Source organism: Rhamphochromis longiceps, linkage group LG9 (genome assembly GCF_057381845.1).
Source record: "Rhamphochromis longiceps isolate RC_006_pf linkage group LG9, R_longiceps_female_GT1.1, whole genome shotgun sequence".
In the NCBI taxonomy this organism is placed as follows: Eukaryota; Metazoa; Chordata; class Actinopteri; order Cichliformes; family Cichlidae; genus Rhamphochromis; species Rhamphochromis longiceps.
In genome coordinates this window covers 32,019,479-32,040,292 of record NC_140565.1, presented here as the reverse complement: position 1 = coordinate 32,040,292, position 20,814 = coordinate 32,019,479, and the positions used below count along the sequence as shown (strand labels likewise).

The window sequence follows — 20,814 nt, the reverse complement described above, 5'->3', positions numbered from 1 at the left end:
ATTTTGTATTTACTTTTCTTTTGCAAATCAAGATAACAAAGTATAATTTTCACCATACAATTACTAACCTTGTCATCTCCTGCACTGTCTGTTTTGGGCTCTGGGCTTGTCCTTCCCAGCGCTCATGAGACTGCTTTGATGCACTGTAGTATGAGGTGCTAACCTGTTGACAGTGTTGGGAAGGTTAATTTTAAAATGTATTCCACCAAAGATTATAGAAGTAATGTATTCTGAATACTTTACAACTACATGAATGTACTATTGCTGTGTGATTTATTACTATTACTGAAGGCTACTCGCCATACCAATACCAACTAGATGTTAAAATCTTAATATAAATGAGTAACAGTAGGTGGACATTAGGTAAGGCTGCACTTTTTGCAGCGATCTCGTGTAGAAAACTATTCAGCGCGTATAGAAAACAGGTCAGCGGCTCCGAACCGTAGTAAAGGGACCTCTGGCTAATATGTCCGGTTCGTGTCGTAGCTGAAAACTAGCTTTACTTTGTTGTCTGGGTCAAGTTTGCTAGCGAGACACAGAGAGAGGCGTTGAAAGGCTGCTTATTGTTTCGGAGGAAAACATGAACACGGTGTACAGTCAAGTCTTAACAGCTTACTTACAGCTGGGCTCGTCAGGCACTCTTTTTGGCTTTAGTGGTTATTATTATATTTACATGCTTCCAGCTCCCGTTTCTGCTCCATGACAACTCCTACTTTTCCTTTTCCTCCCTCACTCGCTCGCTCACAGACACATAACGGGTATGGCAGTCCATTCTCCCTGCAGCACGGACTACACTGCCCATGAGGCTACATTGTTTAGGGCGATGCCTGTAACACTCTGCTATTGCCTTCATATTAAATAATTTTTGTATAATCATTTTTAGAGGCTCTTATTGCGTGTTTTGTTTGGGTTTCCACCGGCGTGGAATTACCAAAAATAGAGAGACCATAGCCTAACATATGAAACAGGAAAATACCGCCATGTAATCCATTTTTTTCAACAAACTAACTGTATTCTCAATATCACCTATTGAACAGTAACTGTAACGGATACATTTACTCATATTTTGTATTTTAAATACGTAACGCCGGTGCATGTATTACGTTACTGCCTGTTGAGATCCTGAGATCCGCTCCTAGAACACCGGCCTCCAACTCCTGAAGAGACACGGGTGTCCCTAAATCTAGCAAATATTAGCTTCAGGCTAGCTTGCTACGACGAATAGGCTAATACCAGCATTTTACCACAACTTCACCAGATGTAGCTAAAAAAACTAAACTAATGTCCAGCCCAGTGGGACAGCAAGAAAAGATGACAAAAAATGATTACTTACTTGCGGTTTGGAGGTTCAAGCTGAAATTGAAGCAGCCATTGAAAGACGGGAAGAGAGAAAGATGGCAGCTTGGTCAGCACTAGTGGCCTCTATAATATATGGAAATACATGCGGGTCGGAAACCCCGCCACCCCCCCCCCCCCCAGCGCGCCCCTGACGCCAAAACAGTGCCAGCAGATTGAAACTGAAAAATGGATTGAAACCGAAAAAAAAAATTTTTTTAAGCGAAAACAAAAACATTACAGTTTCAATTAATTGTTTTTCACTATGAATTTTTTTTCCGGTTTCAATACAAGATTCGAAAGCACCTCGCAAAACTTGCAACACGCCGTAACTCACCTCAGAACGTTAGCACGTCGGAGCAGTATGCATCACGTGATAGAGCGGCTGTGGCATGCGGGACCTGTCGGTGGTCTGGATAGCATTTGGAGCTTCGCTAGCAACCCGGCATTTCATCTCCGATAAAGTTATCCCCGAGAGAAGTAAAGCAAGTGTGTAAGTCCATCTCTGAATGTTTGTAAAGCATTCCTGCGTTAAGCTTAACAAGCGACTGCCTCTTCTTGCTGCTACTTCAATCATGAAACTGCTTAATGATCAGCTGATCGGCTTTTCTGTCGCGAGTCCGTCTCTCTTGTTTGTTTTTGGTCCACTTTGCACCAGAAAGAGGAAACCAGCGGCTGAACAACAGCAGCACGTTTAAGCTTGATAAGCTGTTGTTAGAATTTATTTATATTACTTTCTAGACCAGGATCTTTTTCTACGTAGCTGACGCTGGTAACTGTGCAGGGGTGGATCTAGCAAAGTTTAGCCAGGGGGGCCGATAGGGCATTAACAGGGAAAAGGGGCACAGAGACATACTTTTCTTTCTTATTCTCATTTAAAATGTCTGGCTTTTAATAAATAATTATCTGACACCCAAAGTTTTAATTTGATGTAAAAGGAATAGAAGTCAATTACTGTATATAGTGACTATTAAGTCTAATATACCCTAGTAAGCTATAGTACTTTTTCCTTTGGGAAGGTACCATCTGTGCAGTCTGCAATTTTGTTGAAGAAAGATGTTGAATCTATTTAATATTTCTTGAAAAATAATTGATTTCTGTGCATTTTTTTTCACACTGCATCAAATTAAGGTTGATTACGTGGATTAAGCATCATGAGGTGGAGTGTGAGGGGTGGTTCCCTATTTTTTATTTATTTATTTTTGTTGTTGCTGGGAGTTGGAACCCTATTAGTTAGGTTGCTTAATATTTACGCTAAGTACTCTTTAAAATACCAGAATAGGGAGGATGGTGTAGGTTTAAGTTTATTAGATTGATCAGTATTGCTGAACTATGAAATTATTTTTTTTTTGCATACAGGTATAACAGAATAGCTTTAGTGTAGTTGTTGTTTTAAACTTGAGTATGAACTTATGCAAAATGCAGCAAGATATTTTAAAAAAACAGTTTTGTTGATTAAAAAATACTATATCGGATTCATATCGGTATCGGCAGATATCCAAATTTATGATATCGGTATCGGACATAAAAAAAAGTGGTATCGTGCCATCTCTAGTTACAATATTTTTTTTCGGTTTCAATATTTTTTTCGGTTTCGTTTCAAGGTGGCATCGTTCTGATTCCATACCAATGGCAGTGTTGTGGACTTTTTATGACATATATACCTGTATACACTGGACTTACACTGACATGTATACACTATTGTTACATTGAAATTGTTAAATGTCATTGTTTTACTTACATTTGCAAACCTTGTCTTAACCTGTGTGTTTAGAGACAAGAGTTAATTAAACTTACTGAGTGTGCACCTGGAACTCTTTCTCTCTGCTCATCTTTATTGCCTCATGTTGTGTCCAGCGTTTCCAAAGCCTATCTGGTAAACAAACCTGGGCTGCGGGGGATGCACCTGGGATTGTTTTTTCTCACCTCAGCTGCCATAAGGTGAGAAAACTGGATCTCCACATTGTTGAGGGAATAGATTAGATTAGATAGAACTTTATTAATCCCTCGGGTGGGTTCCTCTGGGAAATTCGATTTCCAAAAAAGCACAGCACCGACAGAAGTTACAGAGTTACAGAATATTTTATATATATATATATATACACACACACACACACACACGCGCGCACACACACGCACACACACACACACACACACACACACACATATATATAAATACAGAGACAATATAAATAAAATATACGAAGGGGATAAATAGAATAAATAGGAATAAAAAATAAAAAATACAAGTGAATTGCACATTTCAAGTATTGAGGTCTATTGCACTGTTGACTATTTACAAAAGTATTGCACAAAATGTATTGCACAGTGAGGTGAAGAGGCACTACAGCTTAGTTGTTCCCCCCACCTTTGTCCTCCTGTTTCCCCTCCCTCTCCCCTCCAGAGAGGAGTTAAACAGTCTGATGGCGTGTGGGACAAAGGAGTTTTTAAGTCTGTTAGTTCTTGTCTTTGGGAGAAGCAACCTGTCACTGAACAGACTCTTCTGGTTGTTAATGGCCGTGTGCAGAGGATGCCTGGCATTGTCCATAATGTCCATCAGTTTCTTTAATGTCCTTTTCTCTGCCACTGTCACCAGAGTGTCCAGCTTCATGCCGACCACAGAGCTAGCCCTCCTGATCAGTTTCTCCAGCCTGGATGAGTCCCTCTTTGCTGTGCTGCTCCCCCAGCACACCACAGCATAGAAAAGTACTCCAGCAACCACCGACTGGTAAAACATCCTCAGGAGCTTCCTGCAGATGTTAAAAGACCTCAGCCTCCTGAGGAAGTACAGTCGGCTTTGGGCTTTTTTATACAGGTGCTCTGTGTTGCATGACCAGTCCAGTTTATTGTCCACCCACAGCCCGAGGTACTTGTACTTGTTGACCACCTCCACCTCCTCCCCCTCTATCTGAACCGGCAGTGGACCTGCTCTAGACCTCCCGAAGTCCACAACCAGTTCCTTAGTCTTTGAGGTGTTGAGTTGCAGGTGGTTTGTGTGACTCCATGCGACAAAGTTCCTCACCAGACTTCTGTACTCCTCTTCCTGATCATCCCAGATACACCCCATGATGGCTGTGTCGTCTGCAAACTTCTGAATGTGGCATAATTCAGAGTTGTAGCAGAAGTCAGAGGTGTACAGGGTGAAGAGAAGAGGGGACAGCACAGTTCCCTGTGGTGCTCCTGTGCTGCTGACCACAGTGTCAGACGTGATGTCCTTCAGCCTGACGTACTGTGGTCTGTCGGTGAGGTAGTCGGAGATCCAAGCGACCAGGCAGGGGTCCACCTCCATCCTGTTCAGTTTTTCCTGAAGCATACAGGGCCGGATGGTATTAAAGGCACTGGAAAAGTCAAGAAACAGTATCCTGACCGTGCCTTTTCCCCCATCCAGGTGTGAGTGGGCTCTGTGTAGGAGGTACAGGATGGCATCCTCCACTCCGACACCCGCCTTGTATGCAAACTGTAGTGGGTCCTGGGCATGTTGTGGCTATACCTCCTCCCTCACAGAGAGAATTATTTATGACCTTGTTTTCTGCTTAGCATTCACCTAAGGATTTACATCCCTGATAAGCAGAAGGAGTCTCATTATCTGTTTAATGTCTCCCATTACAATGGCCTCACTGTGTTAACTTTCCACATGCATGTAAACTAGTGACAGGAGTGCTCTTACTATAGAAAAGTGAGAAAGTGATATTACTATAACTAATGTGATATGATTAAATATGTGATTAATACATGAGGAAAGAAATCTGCCACCACATTCCCACCCTTTGTGATACCACAATTAAGAATCTAAAATAATTAATTAAGAATCACATAACAACACATGGAGATTTCTTTTCTAACTACTGAACATCGGCACCATTGTGTACTCAAAGAATTCACAATGTGCATCCTTCCTAAAGTCAGAAGGAAACAACAAATTCACATTTTATGGTCATCTTCTCTCCATCTGAGTCTCCACTCTTTGTTCGAAGGATGGCAGTTATATCATAAAAGAAAACAAAATATGAGATCATATACAGAAATGAAACAGCGTTCATTTTTCATCTGCAAAGAAAACGACAACCTTAGTTACATCAAGCTGCTCTCTCATAAGAACCCAAACACTTCTGAGCTACATTTTACAACAGAATTATAGATCTTTCCTCTCTGTCTATGCAGTGTACTGTACTCTTTACTATAGTAGGGCCATCAGCCTGTTTAAAAGGTGTAAACCCTCTCCAAGGCATTTACAATTATCTTTAATGTGCCCACATCAGATTCGCCTAGATGGAGCAAATACAATGAGAAGAGAATAGGGCCTAAAACTGATCCTTAAGGCACACCACAACAGACCGGAGTGGAGGAAGAGGAGAAGGTGCCTAAGTTAACTGATAAGGATCTATCAGCGAGATATGATTTAAACCAGTCGAGGGCAGTGCCTCTAATACCCACAGTGTGCTCAAGTCTTAGTAATAAAATGTTATGGTCCACCATATCAAAGGCCAAAGAGAGGTCCAGTAAAACTAGGACCATAGAACGTCCAGTACCAGTGATTACAAGAATATCATTAAGAACTCTAACCAACGCTGTTTCAGTGCTATGCAATGGCTTAAAGGCAGATTGAAATTTCTCAGCAATATTGTTCGTGTCCAAGTACACCTGGAGCTGGGAGAGAACTAGTCTCTCCAGGATCTTGGACAAGAACGAAAGCTTAGAGATCTGTCTGTAGTTTGAAAGGTCATAACAGTCAGAGTTTCTTTTTTTAAGAATCCGGTGGACTACAGCATGCTTAAAGGCCAAGGAATGTAGTTCATTAGTGCATAAGCCAGTATCAAATATAACTGGGAAATGATCCGAGATCCCAGCATCACTTATATCCTTGATACAAATATCCAGTCCATATGAGAAAACCAAGTCCAAAGTATGTCCTTTAACATGCGATGGGTCATTAACACACTGAGCCAGGTCTCTGAATGCTATTGACACCCTTTTCTCAACGAGAAGTCTGGGCTCGGGAGAGCCTGAGTGCCCTGGAGGGACTTTCCCTGCCGGATACATGATGGACGGGTGGCAGAACTGGAGGGTCATGTGTCTGGCGGGACTGTCAATCGAGGACGCTGAAGATATCTATCTATTCGGAACCGTGATAACAGGGTTCGTGCTGATCGGCGCTGGCTTGGCCCTGGTTTATCGGAGAAATAAGAGAGCGGAACCGGCTGTTCAAACCCCCCCAAGGCTGCCCGCTGGAATTGAAGCGATGGGACGAGGCGCGACCTCTCACAACGAACGTAATCTGGTCAACACCTTGGAGATGCTTACAGCTGCTGTGAAGGCTCAAAGCAACAACATTGAGCGTATGGGGGGAAACATCAGAGAAAGGCCTGCTCAAAATGACACCCTTGAGCGACAGTTGGACGACATCACGGAACGGATCACTGCAGCTGTGAGGTCTCAGAATCAAAAGAATGACAACACCATGGAACAGAAGTTTGATACCATCATGGGGAGGCTCGCGGCTCTCCAACGGGAGATCGAGAGGCCAGTGTCGGAGTGTTAGGGAAGCCTGAAAATTCTCCTGGGCTGCTCGCATGGAAATTTACAAAATCAACATTGAGATTGCGGACCCCCATAATGGCGCCAGCTGCAGGCCCAAGGCTGGAGCCGAACAATCACTCCCTGATAACGACTGTGTTACGGCTATTCTTCCCGTCCCATGCAAGGACACCTGGATTGGCTGGAGGACTGTTTACTTAGCCTGATAGGCCGAAGGACACTGTCTCAGCTAAACTATGGACACGCACACACACACACTTACACTGATAAGCACTCACTCATCCCCCCTCCCTTTCCAACGCCTTCGATGCTTGTGCCCTACCGGGGAAGATAGCAGTCAACTGGACCAGCGCAGATATACTGCAGGACCGGATGCGCTGTCTACAGCGGCTCTCTCTTACCCTTTACCCGCCCCTGTTGCTTGTCTTGTGTTTCTATGGTGTATTGATAGTCATGTGCTTTTGTGCTGAGGTGTTTTTTCTGTTATCAAACTGTTCTCCCACTAGGAGCTCAGTCTGAGTGGAGTTTTTTTTCTCCTCCTCTTACCTCATGTTATGTATTTTCGTTGTTTTTTCCTATCAGCCTACCTTCTGACATGTCTGCCCAATGTGATGTTTGTGTAAAGTTGGTCAGAAGGTTCCTTTGTAAGTGCGCATGCGCCATTAGCGTGCTGCCTGCTGTAACCCTAATTTCCCTCGGGATGAATAAAGTATTCTGATTCTGATTCTGATTAAAAGAGTCCGTTAAAGCAAGGAAGTCTTTAGCAAATGGGTCATCCTTACAGCAAGTGTGTATGTTAAAATCACAGACAATGAGAACACAACCATATTTAAAAACGGAGCCTAGGAGATCAGCAAAGTCCGTGATAAAATATTTGCTATATTTAGGTGGTCGATAAACCACCACGCAGAGTGTTGTCGCAGATGCAGTCATCTCTAATAATTGGACTTCAAAGCTAGAGTAGGTAGCTGAGGGTAGCTGCCGAACTGCATAAGAATTTTTAAAGACCGAGGCTACGCCGCCACCCCTACCAGTAAGTCTTGGTGAGCTAAAAGCGACACAGTCCGATGGAAGACGTTCAGTAAAAGGGATGAACTCATCAGGAGATGCTGATTAATTACACCAGTATTCGAATAAGACAAGGTAAAGGGATTTATGTTGTGTCCTTCTAATCCACAAAAGCAAGAATCCTTCAAAACTTTTAAAATCTCTTTGACGTACAAACAAAATAAACATATTGAGGCATCCAGGAGAAATTTAAAAATTAGATTCTTTTCCTGTTTCAGGAAATACACACATGACTATTATAGCAATTACTGCAGGGGTGGTAGTACTCGTATGCATCCTATCGTCAGTCTGCCTGGTGCTGTACTGCAAAAGGAAAAGAGGTAAAAGTACATTCTGCCTGTACTACTGAAATAATTTGTATACTTGTATCAATCTTATGGATCCAAAACATGTCTCAGGTCAGCAAGAAAACAGCATGACAGCGTCAGAGAGTGGTGAACCCAACATGTAAGTAAATATTGTGAATAAAAATGCACACCGTGCTATTAGTTATCATATTGGAGAACATTTTTATCATGGAGTTAGGACCAGTTTTCTCACGCATGAATCTAAATATTCCCTAAAGCCAGTTTAGTCAAATAAGAATTCCCTACTTGAGATCTTACTTTGATGAATTCAGCTTAGCCAAAATAATTTCAGTAAAAAGTTCCAGAATAAGAGTTCAAAAACTCCTTCAGTCTGACAAACGGAAATTCAAACAATAAAGATGAATTGTAATCGTTGTAATGCTTTTACCTCAATTTGTCACGGCTGGGGCTGCAGTCGTGTGGAGGTGAGAAAGGAGGATCCAGAAGCAGACAGTGGCGGAGGTGCAAATGGATTTTATTTACAGTGCACATTACAGTGTAATGTTGTAAAGTAAAAGCAAAGTAAAATTTTATTTATATAGCACCTTTTAAGACAAAAGTCACAAAGTGCTTCACAGAATCAGAAACGGGCATACAACTCCAAACAAAATCAACCAAAAGCAAGTTTAAACAGATACATTTTTAACTGCTTTTTACAAGAAATGACTGAGTCCAGAGATCTCAAACGCAAAGGGAGCGAGTTCCAGAGTCTGGGGGCCACTGATATGAACGCTCTGTCACCTTTTGTTTTAAACTTGTATGCTGGACAACCAGCAAGCCCTGGTCACATATCCTCAGAGACCTGCTGCGATGATAAGGAAGAAGATCAAATTCAAATTCAAATTTTATTTGTCACATACACAGTCGTACGCAGTACAATATGCAGTGAAATGCTTAGACAACTGCTCATGACCTAAAGAAAAAAAGACTATGAATAGGATAGGAAATAAATATGAAAATTAAAATGAAGGGTAAATTTAACTAGTAAGGAATAAAATAAAATATAAAAATTAAAACCCAAAATCCTACAGGGAGCACACTTAATTCAAACTGAAAGTCCAGTAAATATTCAGGAAATTTATGTTAAATTACACTTAAAATCTAAATTTACATGTGATATTATGTAAAATTAACACTGAATTGTAATTTTAAAGCCAATATCTAGTTTTTTGACATGTATTTTGGCGCCCCAGCTGCTGGAATATTACCGTTTTTTTAATATGTTTTTTTTAACAGTGCAGGCTATTGAGCTTTGAGTTTCCCGGTCAAGCTTAGCTTTGACACACATGCTAAAAACACTTTTATTCTTGTACATTTCATAACAAGACACCATAGCCAAAATGTTAACTCTCAAAAAAAGAAAAAAAAGAAATCAAAGCTGCAGAACATACAGCAACAAACACTGTTAGTAAATGTATCCTGGAGTTATGCAGGTGCAGAAAGTGCTACTGCTGTGAGTAAGCCTAACAAAATAAAATAGGGCGCACACTAGTTACCTCAACAATTGCAAGACAGCCTTGTCCCAGATGGTCATATGAAAAAAAGGATGCCATTAGGACTTAATCACCGTTTTATCTGAAAAGTTATATATAGCCTAACTGGCATCTAAAAAGTAAAAAAAAAAAAGTAGCTAAAATGTTGGTTTTGATGAAAAAGGCTGGTGCTAATTTAAAGAGTCAAGTCGGTAAAAGTAGATAAATGTTTTAATAAATATACATTTTACAGCATTTTGTGAACATACACAAAAGTGGCCATTTTTGACAACAAACAAGCTGAGAGAGAGTTTTATATTTTTTTCCTCTCCATGAACAAAAATAATAGTGCATGATAATGTTGATGTTAATCAATTAGATGTGCCAGACTCTACTATTAATAATACAGCAGTCCCTCGTTTATCGCGGGAGTGACTTTCTAAAAATAACCCGCGATAGGTGAAAGCTGCGAAGTAGCACACTGTATTTTTTTACTATTATTATAGATGTTTTAAGACTGTAAAACCTCTCACTACACACTTTATACACTTTTCCCAGACAGGCACGAACCTTTTCCCACATTTCTCTTTTGTTTAAACACTCTTAAAGTTCATACCTTCATAGAAACATAAGTCCAGTATTACCAAATGAAACCATGCAAAACGTTTCGTCGGAATTGTTGTGTTGAGGAGAAAACTTACAAACATACAGTAGGCCACAGCACTTCAGGGTTACACTGCTCGCGATCGAAGATTTATAAAAATTCGACAACCTAAACGCATTTTGTACTGTACAGCAGCGGTCTCCAACCTTTTTTGCACCACGGACCGGTTTAATGTCAGAAAATATTTTCATGGACCGGCCTTTAAGATGTCGCGGATAAATACAACAAAAAAAAAATGATACAGACAAAGAAAAAAACTGTGGTATTTTGTAAAGATAATAATAAACGCACATTCACTGTGTAATTGTGTAACTTTATTAGCAGCGTACTCCTGAAACCAACAACCTGAGAGTAACATCCTCCTCTCTGCTTCTTGATGCTCTCTAGTTGCTATGGTAACGCGTAAATAATTCTTTCAAAATAAGACACATGACTACAACACGAGAAAAGACCCAGGGAAACCAACTTAACGATTAAAAAACCTGAAAACCATACACTTCACACCCGAGCCTCAACTCTCGTGGCCCGGTACCAAATGAGCCCGGGTGTTGGGAACCGCTGCTGTACAGGAGACACGGCACTAGATTTATTGACAATGGTCTACACAGCAATCAGAACGCACAACACAATGTGCTGTAAAAAATAAATGAATAAATAAAAAACAGCTAGTGACCACTGTACAATAACTTCCAGTAGCACTGCACTAGCACTGAAATGATGAGTTTTGAGGTTGTCTTCAAACAAGTGCATTGTACTAGAAAAAGGCGTTTGAAGGATAAAAAATGTAAAAAGTAATGACTATTTTAAATTTATGAAAAAGCCTTTATGTAGAAAAAGTAGCAAAAAAACGAAAAGATAAAAAATAACACATGGACACTTTTGGACACGAACAAGCTGAAGGGATGGTGATGTTTTTTAATAAACTCGGAGTATTAAAAACACTTGGAGCCAAATTTATTTATCAGCAGCATCACTAGTAACAAAAACACAATTTAGTTTTCGCTGTAAAAATCGATTAAACTGAATTTACGTGTTTCCTGTTACTGTGGAGGTCACGTGTTTCCTGTTACTGTGGAGGTCACGTGTTTCCAGTTAGAGTGGAGTTCGCAATATGGCGCTCCCCGGTGGTTGCAGCATGTGCTCTTGAGGTTTGCGCAGACAAAGCTGGATTTTCATTCAAAGAGACTAAAGTAGAACCACCGTTTGGATCGATATCTGCATCGATCAGCCCACCCTTGTCTCCTGGATCGTAGCCGAGATCAGCGTGAACCACGTGGGTCTCTGCTCCCTGATCTGTTTCCTGTGTTTGGAAAGAGTTGCAGCTTCATCGCGGAGTTTCTCTCGGTTTGTGGGCTCATCTAAAGGTAAGCACCGAGCTAACTTTACTGTGAGTTCAGTTCATGTTGAGTTTAGCTCCTGAATGAGGTCTTCTGCTGCTCTCCTCGGTGTCTGTTCACAGTTTATTGTGAACACGTTGAGAGAAGAGTGAGAGAGTGTTTGGAGAAAAACACCAACTAATCATTAGCTCAGCATGCTGGGAGAAGTTGGAGCAGAAAAGTCTTTTCATTGTCCCTGCAGCTGTTTTTCTGCCTGCACCAAACCTCTACAGCCTCATTTCTATTTGAAGTGATAACAGGAAATGGATGAGAGCGATCTGCTGCAGTATCAGGGTCACAATAAACTTTATTGTCCAGCTGCTGTGGATGAACACATGAGAGGAAGTGAACTCCTACAAAGTCTCATTTTAATGAGTGTGGCTGCTGTAAAGTGATGCACAGGAAGATGTTAACAAAAACTAATGAAACAGAGATGAAAGTAAACAGTGTTCATATTTGAAAGCACAGAGAATAAAATATATTGTGGTGGTTAATGTGCAGGAGAGTGTGAAGAATGTAATAATGTCTTCCTGTTTCAAACACAGCTGCAGTCAAAGCAGGAAGGAAAGCACTGAAACCACTGATCAAAGCTCATTAATCAAAGACCGCTGATCAATGGCCATGAGTACCATTCAGAGAGTTGGGGAGTCGCTGCAATCACAGCATTTGATCAGTGGTTGTTGATCAATGATCATGAGAATTTGCATATTAATGCTCAATAACTGACCTCCCAGCCCATTGTTCCTTCAGTGGTGCTCGTTTCAGTCATTATGTAAATGCTCTGTTGAAGATTGGGGAAAGCTGCAGTCAGCTGAAACTGAAGAAGTCACTTGGATGAGTGACGAAATGTTTCTCCCACAAAAAGCTACGTCCAGATGAACAGAATCAAAGTTTGGGGAATGGTGGAGGTGGTGGGACTGGGGGGCTGAAGGAGTTGAAAGTGTGGGGTGGGGGAGTAACAGGTCTGTCCCTGTTTGTGGAAACCACAGGAGGAGCTGTTCAGGCTGTTGCTGGGTGTGAATTGTTGATGGAGTCTTTAAACTTGTAGTTGCTGTTTTCCAGACTGAAGCAGAGTCGTTAGCTGAAAACTGGTTTTAGAGGTTCATTCAGGACACCTTCTCAGGCTCTTACAGCCTTACCTGTATCATAACAAAGTGTATAAACCCCAATCCACCTTTAACATGGTCCTTCTCCCAAACCTTCAAATAGGACTTTCTGGCCCTGTCATAGTAAAGGGCTGCTTAGAATATTAGAGCCAATGTCACAAAGTTCCTCCTGAAGTATAAGTGAGTGAGAGAGTTTCCTCACTTTGCAGCACAACACGTCTCACAAGATTTCTACAAGCAATCAGAGTGAAATTTGTACTTTGTGTTGTCAGATGCACATATGAGACACTTTGACTCTTCAGTGCAGTGTGGAGCCTAACAAAGATCTGTTTTGTGTCCCAGCTGATCAGCAGGAGGAGAAGAGTCTGACGGAGCAGCAGAGGAACATTTTCAGCCATCTGGACTCAGCTGAGTCACTACAGAGGAAACAATGAGCTCAACACAGGAGGTGAGGAAAATATCACAGTTTCACCAAATAATCAGTCACGTCTAAAACTCTCATCCTCCCAACCTGTTATATCACTGTGTTGCATATTGTGTTTTTTAGAGACCACAGCACATGTTAAAATAAGGAAGGTTTATTCATCAACATTATTAATAATCAAATGGACATTTGTCAGAGTTTTACCCCTGATACTGCTGGATAAACAGAAACTCACTCAGGAACGAGGTCACACAGAGCTCAAGTTTTCACTCGCGAGGGGGAAGCAATTGTCTCCAACCCATTTCAACTTGCTTTCCCCCTGCAGGTTGTGTTTATTGGTTACACACATGAATATTCATAAAGCTTGTTGTAGTATTACCTATGAGAAACTACTATAACTGGTTACAAAGTGATTGGACTGTGCAAGTGTGATTATACATTGTTATACATGAGCTTATACATTATACATGAGCTTCAGTTTAAATGAATCTCTGCTACACTTGATGTAATCTAACTGTGACATGAGCACCACAGTCACTGTGCACCAGTCACACACTGTTCTTTACTTTAAATCCATCACAGTTCAGCAAACGAACCTGTTTATCCTGCACTAACCTGCAGAGGATCTTCATGCAGTCTTTAAATAACACAGTTAATCTGCCTCAGATTGTTTTGCAGCATCTTTCACTATCTGAAAAAACACAATGTCACATGTACAGACCCAATATCTGATTTCAACACATGAGGACTTACATGTAAGCTTTAATCTCCAGTTGATCAAATCCCACTGAGCAGTCCTTCCCTTTAAATCTAACCTCTCTTCTTCCTCTCCTGTCCTGTGTGTCTTATCTTTCTCCGTCTCTGAGTGAAGTTAGCTCTCTTTCTTTTCTCTCCCTGTGATGTACAGCAGCTCGACCTTTAGCGAGCAACACACTGTGAGACAAACTGCACACAAACAGTTTGTGTGTTTGCTGATGTTTGTTGATAGAAACGCTGCATTTGAAATTACCTGTTTGTTCAGGTGCTGTGCAAAAAAGAAAGAAGAACAACGTCTCACTTTAACTCCTGACTATGACTCACAGTTTTGCCTCTTTCATCTCTTTTTATGTTTCATACCCTGGTGATTAGTACACGATCAGGATTGTCTTTCATGTCTTACTTTTCCCGTTTCTCAAGTTGGTTTGATGTTTGATGCCTGCAGTGATGAAATGAACCCCTCAGATGCCTTAAAAGTAACACATGTTTTGCAAATGTAAGGAGTACAAAATACAATTTTCTTTTTCTAATGTAGGGAGCAAAAGTAAAATATTTTCCTTCACTGAATCAACTTTTAAATGTTACATTGTAATTATTAATATTGAAAAATGACAAAATGATAGAAATATATAATAGGAAACAGGAAACATAAAAGTATAGACTTGGTAAACATTTATACTTTTCTGAGTGTGTTAGCATGCTAGCATTAATAACTGTGTACAGCAGGAGGGAAGGGCTTGATTTTAGTGTTTGAACAGTCATGAATTATTTTTAACACCAGGTTGGATGTAATGTGTTAGAACTACCAGCAGGTGGGGATAAGAGACCTTTAAGGTGTTTGGTGCCACACTCCACCTTCAGGTTTAAAACTAGTGTTAATGGAGGGAGTTTGAAGGTTGAGTTTGTTCCACGACTGCATTTCACTCACTGCCTCTGTTTGTATCTCTGTCACTGCAGGACCAACATGGAGCGAGAAGTCAGCGCTCTCAGGAGGCCGACAAACCTCACAGAAGAAAGAGAGAGGAAACACACATCTGTGACGAGTGTGGGATGGGTTTTACTGTGAAGGCTTCACTAAAACGTCATCAGGTCATCCACACTGGAGTTAAAGCGTTCAGCTGTGACTTGTGTGGAAAGTCTTTCACCTGGAAGGATTCCCTAAAAACACACCAACTCATCCACAGTGGAGTTAAAGCGTACAGCTGTGATCAGTGTGGCAGAGCTTTTACTCACAGTAGGAGCTTACAGAGGCATCTAGTTACCCACTCTGGAATTAAGGCATACAGCTGTGACATCTGTGGGAAAACTTTCAGCCAGATAGGGAGCCGAAATAGACACCTAAGCATTCACACCAGACATGATGTGTACTGCTGTCATCAGTGTGGCAGACAGTTTATAACCAACAGGCAGTTACAACAACACATGTTTACCCACACTGAGGGATGACCTTATAAATGTGACCTATGTGAGAAGACTTTTAAAGCTCCACATCACCTAAGACAACACCAACAGATGCACAACAGAAAGGGACTCTACAAGTGCAGTTACTGTGAGGTATGTATTTATATTGTTATCTTGTCATTTTAGCCTGACTGTTTGGAACAACTCTGCTCATTAAACTGTGTTAGCATGTTAGCAATTCTACTGCATGGAAAAGCAGCTCTGAGTGATTATTCAGATTTTCATGTCAGTTATGATTTTTGTTTACAGGATCATTAAAAACTAAAAGTGCTGAAAATTAATATGATGGTGTTATTTAATGTTCAGGCAGTTTCCTGGTATATAATGATATTGTTATTATTTCAGCATAAAAGGCCTTTTGTTTACAGAGCCTGATTCCTCTGTTAGGAGCACATGTAATAAAATAAAACACAAATGAAAATAAGCACAAAACCAAAACATTCTGTAATCTTCTCTTATGGTTAACAAAGTTGTATCGTTACGTAATGGTATTGTAATATTGTAGCAGTAGTATCATTGCTTGTTTTTAACTTTAGTACTTTTAGACATTAGTGTTAAAATACTAATTTAATGTTATAATTGCAGTGTCATGGGGGTAGTAGTGTTTGTCTTGTGTCCCATTGAGCTGAGTGTTATAACTGCACAGTTACAGTGTTATTAATGCAGTATTAAATGAGTATTACTGCAGTTAGTAGTTTAGCACTGCGTTGGTACCCTGCAAATATTAGCATAGTAGTACTTTAGTGTAACTCAGATGTTACTGTAGGGCTGCTCGATTATAGCAAAAATGATAATCACGATTATTTTCACTGAAATTGAGATCACGATTATTTGACGATATTTATTTAACCCTTTAAGACCTACCATAGAACCAAGTCGGCCAGAGCTTATATTATTTTTTTTACATGTTGTAGTGCCATTTGTGGGAGCATTTCAAGTTGCTATACATCAATACAACTGTTATAGCCCATATTTTAATAATATGTATGTATTAAGTCCATAGTAATTACATTAATTGCAAAAAAGTGCAATAAACTAGAAAAAAATTGAAAATCGTTTTTGTTTTTTTTACATATATTTCTACTTGGAGAAATTTAAGAGGTTTATCCCTCAAAACTTTAAATACAAAAAAGTTGCAAAAAATAGTTTACAACAACAGGAAATTTATTTTGAGTGTCTTCCATAGTTTTATTTTGGAGATACAGCAATTTTTATATACTGCAGGAAAAACAAAAAAAACAATCCTATGATGCAAATTTGCAAAGAAAACAGCAGGTGCATCAAAATAAACTATTTCCAGCAGTGCAATTCGAGTTCTAAGCATCACAGAAACTATTCAGAAAAGTCAAACATGACTTATAAAAACACCAGTATAGGCTTTTAAGGCCTACAAGTAAAAAACTACATTTTCCGCGAAAATGACGTCACTTCTGGTTTGGGCAGGAAATGCGATAGTTCGCATTGACGTCTTTTTCAATGTGGGAAGTGTTACGAACAGCTGATCGGATCGGCAAAGCGTGTTTCTGGAATATTATGTTTTTGTTCCTGCAAGCGCTTTTTATGCAATTTTTGCAAAGCTATATGTGGAAGGAAACCGTGACCTAGGACAAGCTCATGGGATAAGATGTAAGTACAACTCCTCTGGTTTCATATGGAAAAAATTTATTGCACTAGCTTAGCGGCTTAGCAGGATTTAAAAATAGTTACACAAAACGGAGCTTGCTGCTCTGACTGGCTTTACAGGGTTAACAATAACAATGTATTGAATAATGACTTTAAAAAATAATGTAAAATAGTGTGCAAATACTGATAACAGTGCAAATGTTTGCAATATAAGAAATAAATGAAAAATGTAAACATCTATGTTTAGTGAACTTTGCAGTGTTGCTCTGTGGTGCAGCTACTACACCATAGCAAAGTTTACACACTGTGTCTACTTGATCCACGTCTGACTCCGCGAACCTATAATGTTTCCACACCACTGAAGTTTTTTTTTTTTTTTTTTACCTCTTTTCAACCAACGGCAGTTACTCTTCTCTCCAAATAACTTCTGCTTAGCTCTCCGAGCTTCCCTCAGGTCCCCTTAATTGTTGTGACGGTGTTCGAAATGCAGAGAGGTGCGCTCGATTTGCCACACGGAGCAGCGCGAGAGTAAAGCATGAGGGAGGGGCTAATAATCGGCTCAGTCATTTTTAATGATCGTTGAAAACCCAGATCGTAATCGTGATTAAAATTCGATTAATTGAGCAGCCCTATGTTACTGTAACATGAAATAAGTATTACTGTAGTATTATGGTGGTAGTATTGTAGTTATTGCAGCCCAGTAAACTGAGTGTGTTGAAACAGTAAAATGTAATTGGACGTCTGCAGAGATGCTCTTTATTTCAGGCGACGTTCAGGATAAAAATGTTGAAGGACTGACTTACACTGTCTTTGTGTCTTTGTTTAGAAGCAGAGCGACACAGATGGATCCAGTTCTCAACCCTGTCATTACTGTGGTGGTGGGAAAGAGTTTGTCTGTGACCTTTGTGGAATAACTTTCAGTGATCAATACACCCTAAAAAGACATCAATGTAAACACACTGGAGACAAACTGAAATACTGCAAAGAATGTGGGAGAAGCTTCACCACATCACATCACTTAAAGTGTCATGAACTGATTCACAGTGGGGTGAAAAAGCACCTCTGTGATCAGTGTGGGTCATGCTTCACCACTGCAGTCAACCTTAAAACACACAAACGAGTCCACACAGGAGAGAAACCATACAAGTGCAGACACTGTGACAAAAGCTTCTCACATTCAAGTAGTCGTAACAATCATGAACATACACACATGGAAGGAAACTACAGCTGTGACCAGTGTGACAAGAGCTTCAGGAATCTCAGTTCATACTCCACACACAAACGATCCCACGTTACTAATAAACTGTTTCACTGTTACCAATGTGCCAAAACATTCACTTCATTATGGGCTCTGTGCAAACATCAGCGTGATCACTCAGGGCTGAAATCACTCCCATCACAGTGAATCTGCAGAGACAGAAAGATCCTCTACTGGTTTCAGGGTCAGACTTAAAACCCTTGAGATCAGGCTCCACAGAGTTCAGATGTAAAAATGTGATGAGGCAGCTGTGAATGAACATGTTCGTCTTGTGTACTGAGAAAAATTAAACAGCTGATGAGTAGATAAACATGTTAAACTGTGTTATAGACAGGATGCACCTAGCTGCTACTCAGGTGCGTATGTGTGTCAAAAATTACGAATGCGTAATGACATTTATGTTACCAAGCGCCTTTGCGTACTTGACCATCTCATTCAACCTGACACGGGTTGCTGCAGCTTCTTTGGTGTTTCGCCACCACCTAAGAAACACCAACCAGAGCCAGAGCCGAAGAAAAGACTTTTTTCGAATAAGTGACTTTGGGGATGCTTTCCGATGGATCTGTGGACATCACAAAAGTCGAGCAGGAAATCATTTACATTGTGTCTGTGTCCAGCAAAGGAGAGTTTAACCCTGACTTTCTTGGACTGATTGAACTGGGTGCTGACCGCACCGCGTAGGGATGGACTTGTGAGACTTCTTGAGGACACAGGCTTGGATGACTGGACAACAACGTTGGTCGCTGCGTGCACAAACGAGGCTGCTATCAACGTGGGTATCTTCAATGGCGTTGTGCCAAAACACCGGCAACTTGCTACAGTTGGAGACTCTCTTGTGCACATTCTGTGCACAGCACACACACTGGAGAATTGCTTAACATCAGTTGATCGCAAGGTTCCTAACTGTGAGACGTTTAATCGCTGTGTGGTCAAGCTGATGCAGTTTTATTTGCAAAAAAAGTGGAGCAAAAAAAAAAAAAAATGCTACACTGAAGAAGCTGTGTGAAGAAAATGGGATCCCCTTTGTAAAACTGGGTATGTTTCATAATACCAGGTGGTCTTCATGGAGGTCATTTGTTTCGTACCAATTCGCGAGAGTTGAGGCTCGAAGATGAAATGTATGGTTTTCAGGGTTTTTATCGTTAACTCTGTTTCCCTGGGACTTCTCCCGTGTGTTATGAATAAATTTCAAATATTTACATGTTACCATAGTGACCAGAGAGCATTAAGGGGCAGAAAGGAGGATGTTACTCTCAGTGTTGTTGGTGCATTTCAGGAGGAGGCTGCTAATAAAGTTAGTGAATACAGGTTTATTATTATATTTACAAAATACCGCAGTTTTTGTCTTGGTCATATCATTTTATTCTGTTGTATTTATCTTCAACACCTTAAATGCCGGTCCGGGAAAATATGTGACTGTTGGAAAACAATTCACACAATACACATCACAGCAAAGCACCTCCCACATGGTTCTAAGACAAGGCACTATGCGTGTGTATGTGTAAACATCTGTATGCATGTGAGAATGTGTGTGTGTGTGTGTGTGTGTGTGTGTCTCTGTGTGCGTGTCTTCCAACTGTTTCTAACAACATCCTTAGTCATAATCTCCCCCACACCCAATATATGGTTCAATTCCTTTACTGGTTCAGCATACACAACACAGTGAAGTCATACAAAGGGCAGGAAGCTTACCAAACATCAAACAAACCTTCACAAGGGTGTGCTTGTGATAAAACACTACAGCCAACGGGAAATTGTGAAGAAACAAGCAGCATTTCAGTGATATTGGAGGCAGCAAAGCTGAGTAGAGAATTTATAAAGTTAGGATCTGAATACCTGTTTTTATTTTTTAGCCATTTTCCATTGTAGACAACAACGTTTCAAATTTATCCAGGCCTTAAAGTTCATGTGTGTTCTGCTTAGCAGTAGGAAATCAACAAAAATAAGGCTTTTATGGTGTAAAAAAGAAAAAATTGCTTTCTTGAAAAGACTAAATTTACAGGTTAGTAGAGGTGCAACGGATCACGGTTTATCCGAAATCCGATCCCACGCCACGATTCGGTACGCACGTGATCTGAAGATTCGAAAAAGAAAAAAAAGGTATGTGTATGGTGCACATGGTCAGTCTGTCAAGCAATCCGGTTGTTCAGTGATGACGCGACGAATCCTACTTCCGGGCCTAAAGTAGTCTGCGTTTAATATGGCTTTTGTGTTGTTAACATGTTTAATGTTATGTATTTTCTTCTATTTGATCTCAAAAAGCTCCTAAAACAGTCAGTGATCCCTGTTGACCTCCCTCGGCTTTTATTACCGCTAATCATTTATTTAAGCTCAGTTTTTAAAACCTTAGGCTGTAACTACAGCCCAGCCCATGCAGCAGTATATGAAT

General features: G+C 40.4%; 1 protein-coding gene and 1 pseudogene across 4 annotated transcripts in view; one reads left to right on the top strand and one right to left on the bottom strand.

Annotated features, from left to right (window-relative positions):
- LOC146662609 (uncharacterized) overlaps positions 1-20,814 on the bottom strand; it is a 108,393-nt gene that overhangs the window by 80,748 nt on the left and 6,831 nt on the right. The gene's annotated exons all lie outside the window — the stretch shown is intronic.
- LOC146662610 (uncharacterized) lies at positions 7,434-20,814 on the top strand (annotated as a pseudogene). The gene is made up of 4 exons (XR_014913141.1): positions 7,434-11,785; positions 13,246-13,351; positions 15,041-15,637; positions 17,994-20,814. The product of XR_014913141.1 is annotated as an uncharacterized LOC146662610 (transcript).